Source organism: Adiantum capillus-veneris, chromosome 14 (genome assembly GCF_014529385.1).
Source record: "Adiantum capillus-veneris isolate H3 chromosome 14, ASM1452938v2, whole genome shotgun sequence".
In the NCBI taxonomy this organism is placed as follows: Eukaryota; Viridiplantae; Streptophyta; class Polypodiopsida; order Polypodiales; family Pteridaceae; genus Adiantum; species Adiantum capillus-veneris.
In genome coordinates this window covers 49,615,315-49,622,200 of record NC_140944.1, presented here as the reverse complement: position 1 = coordinate 49,622,200, position 6,886 = coordinate 49,615,315, and the positions used below count along the sequence as shown (strand labels likewise).

Genomic DNA, 6,886 nt, shown 5'->3' with positions numbered 1-6,886 from the left:
TGTCTCTTTGGAACAAGGATGATGATTGATTCATGTCCTTTGAGGGTCTCTTAAGCACCAGCAATAAATAAGTACATAGTGTTTCTCACAATATTACATTTACACTAACCCAGGTATGTTTAGAGTGTGGGCAAGACAATTTTTCATAGAGAACCCAACAAAACTACAATTTCATCCATGTCATTCCACTTTTACAACCTTCCATTAGCATAAGAGCCTAAATCAAGCAAACCAGATGGAAGCCTTATTACCATGTCAAGCCTTGTGACAAGTCCATGATTGTAATTCTTTTGTGGAGATGCATGTCGATTATGTAAGCGTCACTCAAATGGAATTTCTTTTGTATTATCACACATTTTACGTTACTCTCAAGACATCTCACAATAGCAGGTTTACACCATGTAGCCTTGTTTCAATGCATGTTGAATATTTACGTATCTTCACAATTTTTGAGTGATGGATTTGCTTCTTATTTTGAGACACTCTTAAAGTTTCTTTGGAGGCATGGATTCAACAATTTGGTCATTGGTTACTCTTGTACATAGAGCCTCACCTACTTTGACACTTCTAGCAAGGTTAATCTTTACTGTTTACTTGGGAATCCATGACATGGATTTAATGAAGATCTTAGGAAAGAAATACTTTTTTCAAGGATTGTGGAGGTGATCTAGAAAGGGATTTGTTATGTCGAATCGGCCATTTGACTCAGGCAAGCATTCCTAAATTTTTGGGCAAGTCTTTAAATACTAGCAATTTTGAATTGAACAATCTCACAATATGTGTGTAATACCATATGAACTTATACACATCCTTGTATCAACCTTCTTGCACTTGGCAAGAGTAAGCCATGTATTTTCTTTCTATATCTCATGTCCTATTTACTGTCATGGGCATTTCTTACATAGACATAATTGTAGGCAATAGGGAATAGTAGGCATGGAGGCATCTTGATGGGGCTTCCATCCTTGAAATTGTAGCTTAGGAAGAGAGGAAACACTCCTCTTTGCCATAAATGTAATAATGCCACAGTTTGGTGAGAACATTTGACTAATGAACAGGTAAAAAAACATCACGATTCCCTAACGGTTCTAGAAGAATTTTGGATTTTTGTATTTTACCTCCTTTAACAATAGGATTGAATGTGTTGAAGTGAGAAAAAGAGGATATATAAATGGATGTTAATTTCTTCTTTTCTTTATTGATGGTACCAAGAATTTCATGAAAGCAAGATGTGAAAACATACATGTTGGGGGTCGCACAGCATAGCGGAATCCACTGACAATGGTAAATTTGTGGATCATTGACCCGGTTAGGGCATGGAAACATCATAAACGAAAGGTGTGAGAGCCATAGGTAGATGAAGAAAAGAGGTAAATCTAAAATTGGAGAGTTGATAATGAAGAGGATAATCCATAGATTAAGACTAATCTCCCACCTGAACTCAATCCATCACTCTTATCTCACACACACATAAACAATGAAGCTAATCGAAAGATTGAAATAACCAAAGGCTCAGAGTCACTCCAAGCTTGAGCAGTAACCTTTTCATGCGGGAGGAGACAAAGAGAGATTGTTACTGCTCCATGTAAGTGTCCTCTCAAGCTACAGTAGCAACGGCATCCTTGACAAACAAATTTGCTTAGAAGAAAGGGATGGGGGAGCGCCACCGTGGCTCTAGGAGGTTTTGACAAAGTTGACCATGATCATAGTAGGCGGCAATATACATGCTCATATGCAGTGTCAAATTACAATACATTATGGTTTTTAACCTTTCTGACTTGAAGAGCAGTCGGTTGATTGTCAAGGGGTACCTTTGGATATGCTTCCTACGTAGGATTTTGATATGTACATGTATGATTTTGATATACATCCATGCCACTTAGTCTTCGTCATGATCTACTCAAAAGGATGTTATTTATGGGTGTTGCATTGCTAAGAAGCAGAGATTTGTAGCAGCAGCTACTTCACATGACATGGTGGAAGCACATGAGGTTGTTCATTTCTTCTTTCTTTTTTCTTACTGCAATATCAAGCAAAAGCAGCCAACAAATACTCCTATTATTGGTCGTGAGTGAAGCAGTATCGGTCGGTCAATAGGAAGCCATTTCATGCAGATGATCTTCATGTAGCCAAAGGGATATGGTGTCAGCACGGTTGCTGGGAGCAAGGCAAAGTTCTAAAGTAAGGGAATCTAGCTTCAACCGTCTCTGTCCTCGGGCATCCAACACAAAGATTTTAAATTCTCTTTAGCTCTTTGTGGATATGAGTCTCACAAAGTTAGGGTTTCTGCATCTAGGCCAGAGATGCAATTGATCACTACATTTGCTTGCCATTGAAAGACTTTTTGGTGTCATTCAAGCAGCTCCATAAGTTCCAATAGAGTCCTCTTGCCTACCCACAAATCAACAACATGAGATACGTCCTCCCGAAGGGATAACAGTGGATAGGGCTATTGCCATTTGTAGTTTGAGACGTCCACGACCAAAAGGACCATGTACCTCTCTCAAGATACCTGACTAATTTCCCAAAAGAATTGGTTATCAAGTCTTTCCACTGGACCACGATTACCGTGCTCTCCCTTGGGTTGAAGGAACCATTGCAGACAAACCGAAGGCTGTTGTCGTTTATTTTAATGGAGAAGTCGTTTATTTTAATGGAGAATTCTGTATCGCCATTGACGGCAATGTTGCATTAGCGTCGATGCGGTAACGTAGCACCTGATCCCATATGTACATCGTAGAGAAAGGGACGAGTTGTCAAGCCATCACAAAATGTGTGCACGCTCAAGCCCTTCTCGCCCTTGCCATCTCCCTATGCCGGAGGCAAGGAACCCTTAACTTTTTTGGCCTACATTAGGCTAGTGGGGGTTCTACCCCTGCCTTGTCATGGAGCAGTGGTAGAGTTGAGAAGGGAGGTCCCTTAGGTTGGGTTCGCACAATGGATTCTAGAAAGGCAATTTCTACCACCCTTTTGTTTACACGAGCCGGCGGAAGAAAACTCAAAGGGATTTTTGCCGCCCCCCGGAGGCGGTGGAAGAGATATTACTTGGGGAAAGTTCACATGATAGACGAGTAGTCGAGTTATCTCTATTGACCAAAGGCACTACTAATGATACAATTGTTTTAAAACATTGAATTTGATCGCACTTAAGTACTAGAACGCAATAAAGTCATACTGATAGATTAATATAAAAAAGCAAACATCAAAACATAAAAACCATAGTGTAAATCCCAACCCATAGTACAATAGCTCAAGTGGAAGTTGATGACGATGATTGATCGGACATATCATCACCAAAGACTTTTTGTAATTTGTTCTTAGCATGGTACAATGATCTTGTAAGATTGTCACAAAAATTAGCACTTGAACGAAGGTCATTTGACACTCCTTGAAGACCTCTTCATCGCATCTTTGAGATGGATCAATTGCATTCTCTGCCCTTGTGGAACGAAGAGCTTGAATTTATACCATAGTTCTTGTTGCGGTTCTTTGACTCTCTTCAAGTGAATTACTAACGAGTAGGTTAGCTTTGGCATCACGCACCCATTCCATGTCAAAAGCATCATTGTGTTGTATGCAAATATTATGCACGTTGCCACCATATTAGGCACATAATGTAGATCCATGTCACATCTCTTTAACAAGATGTAAAAACTTGCCTTTAGCATGCTAAATGCTCGCTCCACTAGCGTTCTTGTGCTAGATTGTATGAAATTCCAATGGAACTTCTTGCGTGACAAGCTTTCCTTACACCCTTTGAAGGGCACCAACATAAATGGTCGAGCTGGGGATAAGCACAATCCTCCACCAAACAATAATTGCCAAGCTCACCTCTAGCACGTTTCTGACCCAACTCACTACGAGTGAAGTCTAGGGAGTCATGGATTGACCCATCCCATCCAACATCATAGTTCATATGAAACAATTTGCTCCCACTGTTAACTGCAAGAAGATTGAATGGAAATCTTTTCAGGTGAAGTAATCCACATGGTTCTCCTTTGCTGCAATGATTGGAATATGTGAACCATCAATAGAGCCAACAACATAGGGTATTGCTCGGAGGGCTTCAAATTCACTAGCCAGCTTCAAAGCGAGATGGAGAAGGCCAACGAATGTAGACATCTCTTTGACCTGATTTCATGATGGCCTTGCAAAAATCAAGAAATGTTCCGCATGATGTGCTCTTTGCACACCTATTCAAGTCACCCAAGACTTTCAACTGTGTGTCAACAGTCACCACACATGTAGGAACGTCAATGGTTTTGCGCATGTTAATGATGCGCTTTGACATGAAAGGGGCCACCTTTCCATAAATGTAATGAAAGGTGTCCTTGCTAACTCGAAGGCATCTCTTGAACATGATATCTGAGTAGGACTTCAGAATAAATTTGTAAAGAAAATTTTGGGGCCGGGCATAAGCCCAAGCTTTCTTAGGCTCGTGACCTCTTCTTTTGCCAATGTGACCGCTCGGCCCATACATTGGCCTAAATGCAACCATGTTAGTAAGAAGGCCACATCATCTTGGTTGGGGCCATCCTTTAGTAATTTTGCAATTGCTAAAGAGCATAGCCAAGCACAATGAAGTGACATCTCTTCAGACATTGGTCTCGCAACTTGTAGGTTTGCACAAGCAATGCAATTTGTCAACAAGAAAAAACACATGTACACAATGTGCTCACTTAAAAAATATATATATAACTAGAGACACACCCAAATTTCAAAACTAAGATAGAAAAATATGTGACATAAGCTTTTAAGACCATAGATTTCACTAGTTAGTAGCTCGTTAGTTGTTGTCATTGTTAGCATGTTTTAAGAGTCTTTCCATGGTGTTGCGAAAGCTAGCCAACAAATCTAGACGCTTGTTTTTAGCCATCTCTTGTGCTAGCTAGAGTTATCTTTCAAGTAGTGGTCAAGTGAAGCTCGACCAGTGGCTGCCATCGGTGCTATTGACTCCTCAACCTTTAGAGTAGACCGCTTGCCATTGGTGGTAGACATGGCTTGACTTTTGATTTGGGAGGCTTTGGAGTCTTCTTCCCCTTGCACCTCACTCATGTTAGTATTTTCCTAGGTGGTATGGCTAACACATTTCATAGAGGCTCTCTCATGGTAGTACTCATCTACCACATCATACCATTTACATGCATGTTTCCTATAGCATTGTGTGTCTTATCCACCCTATATTGGCCAAGTATAGAGTCCAACTTTTTGCGACATGCTCGCTATCTCTATCAAAATCATGGTATGTGGAGGCCACCCGTGCATCCACTTTTGCCCATAGATTGACCCCTTGCTTCAGAGGATTGTGGAATTTCTCATGCATACCCCCAATCCCTTCTTCTTGGACATTCTTGCCTTCTTCAATGGAGCTGTTGGTGCAATCTCTTGCATGCCCTCATGACCCAAGTGTAAAGCTTTCTTCCTGGCTGGCTTTGCACACCCTTTGGTAGATTTATGAGAGGAGGGGTTTGGGCTTGGGCCACTTTCTACATGTGTAGGCTTATGGTACGGAGATGGAGCACATGGTGTGGTGGTGTGTGTGTGTGTGTGTGTGTGTGTGTGTGGGGGGGGGGGGGGGGGGGGGGGGGGGGGGGGGGACTTCATTAAGAAAGGAGAAGAGGGTGATGGAGATGTTAGCATAGCCATGAATCCATGCAGGGGCATGGTGAAGGGGAGGAGTGTGAAGGAGTAGTAAGAGGCTTGAGAGAATTTTGGGATGCATTGTCATCCATGTCCTTTTGGCTTTCTAGATGTTGTGGTTGAGCAAGAAGCAACCTACTATGGCCACTTCAAGTTGTGAAGCTAAGTAAAGGGTAGTTTTCACAGCTACAACTAAGTGTGTATGGCTTAGACGCCTTATGGTTGATTTGGGTGTTGGACAGGACATTGCCATTATCATCCACACTAACAATCAAAGTGCATTGGCAGTTTCCAAGAACCCAATTTTTCATGCTTGCGAAAAGCACATTGATGTGAATTATCACTATGTCAAGGAGAGACTCTCAACAAACAGGAGAGGCTAGCTTGTCTTATGTGCCAACATAGGACAACCTTGCATATCTGCTGATAAAAGCATTGTCTCATGAAAAGTTTGAAGCTTTCTGCAAAGCTTTGGGCTTGCTTCCCTTTGTAGATTGATCATGTCTTTAGGGCAAGGCACTTCCATATACACTATGTGCTAGCTCTTGTTCACCGCATCACTCCCATGGGGGATTCTTTTTATCATATATGGGTAGTGATATGTGTGAACACACTTAGGACTGCCAGAGAACTTTTTTCCTCACTAGGAGGTTTTCCCCCCCATGCAGTGTATATACGCCCATCACTCTAGGGCTAAATTATCTTTCTATTTGTGCACTAAGCAATATACTCTATGTTATGTGCCTTGAGGGTCTTCATCTTCTCCAAGTTGTGTGTGCATCCTTGCAACCCTAACTCCAACAATCGTGTGTGAGAATGGATTTGCGTTTTTCTTTTTGAGGGATGGAAGTGGGTGTTTGAGTATAGACTTCTTTGATTTTTAACATGCATATGACGCTCTACCACAATCTACAAAGAGCAGCCCACAATATAGTCCTCACTAAAAAAGATAAAAGTAAAAAGCAAGAAGAAGAGTTTTCTTGGCTGCTCTTTAACTTTAACCTGCATTGCCTTTATCAAACTTAATGTAGAAAATAAATTTTCACCTCCAATAGTGCCACCCGCTTAGTACTCAAAGGCATTGACATGCAAGAGGTGAAAAAATTGGCCCTTCCTCTAGAAAGTCCCCCATTTCCAAGGAAGCATTCTTTGAAGGTACAAAAAAAAAGTAGGGCCAAGAAACTTCAGGGCCAAAGAGGAAAGCTGTTTTAGAAGCAATGCAAGTTTCTAGGGAGAAATTGTGAGA

The 6,886-nt window shown here is 41.3% G+C and overlaps 1 pseudogene; it reads right to left on the bottom strand.

The window, feature by feature from the left end:
• Positions 1-4,786: 4,786 nt before the first annotated feature.
• Positions 4,787-5,323, bottom strand: LOC147442342 (uncharacterized; annotated as a pseudogene).
• Between the last annotated feature and the right edge of the window lie 1,563 nt (positions 5,324-6,886).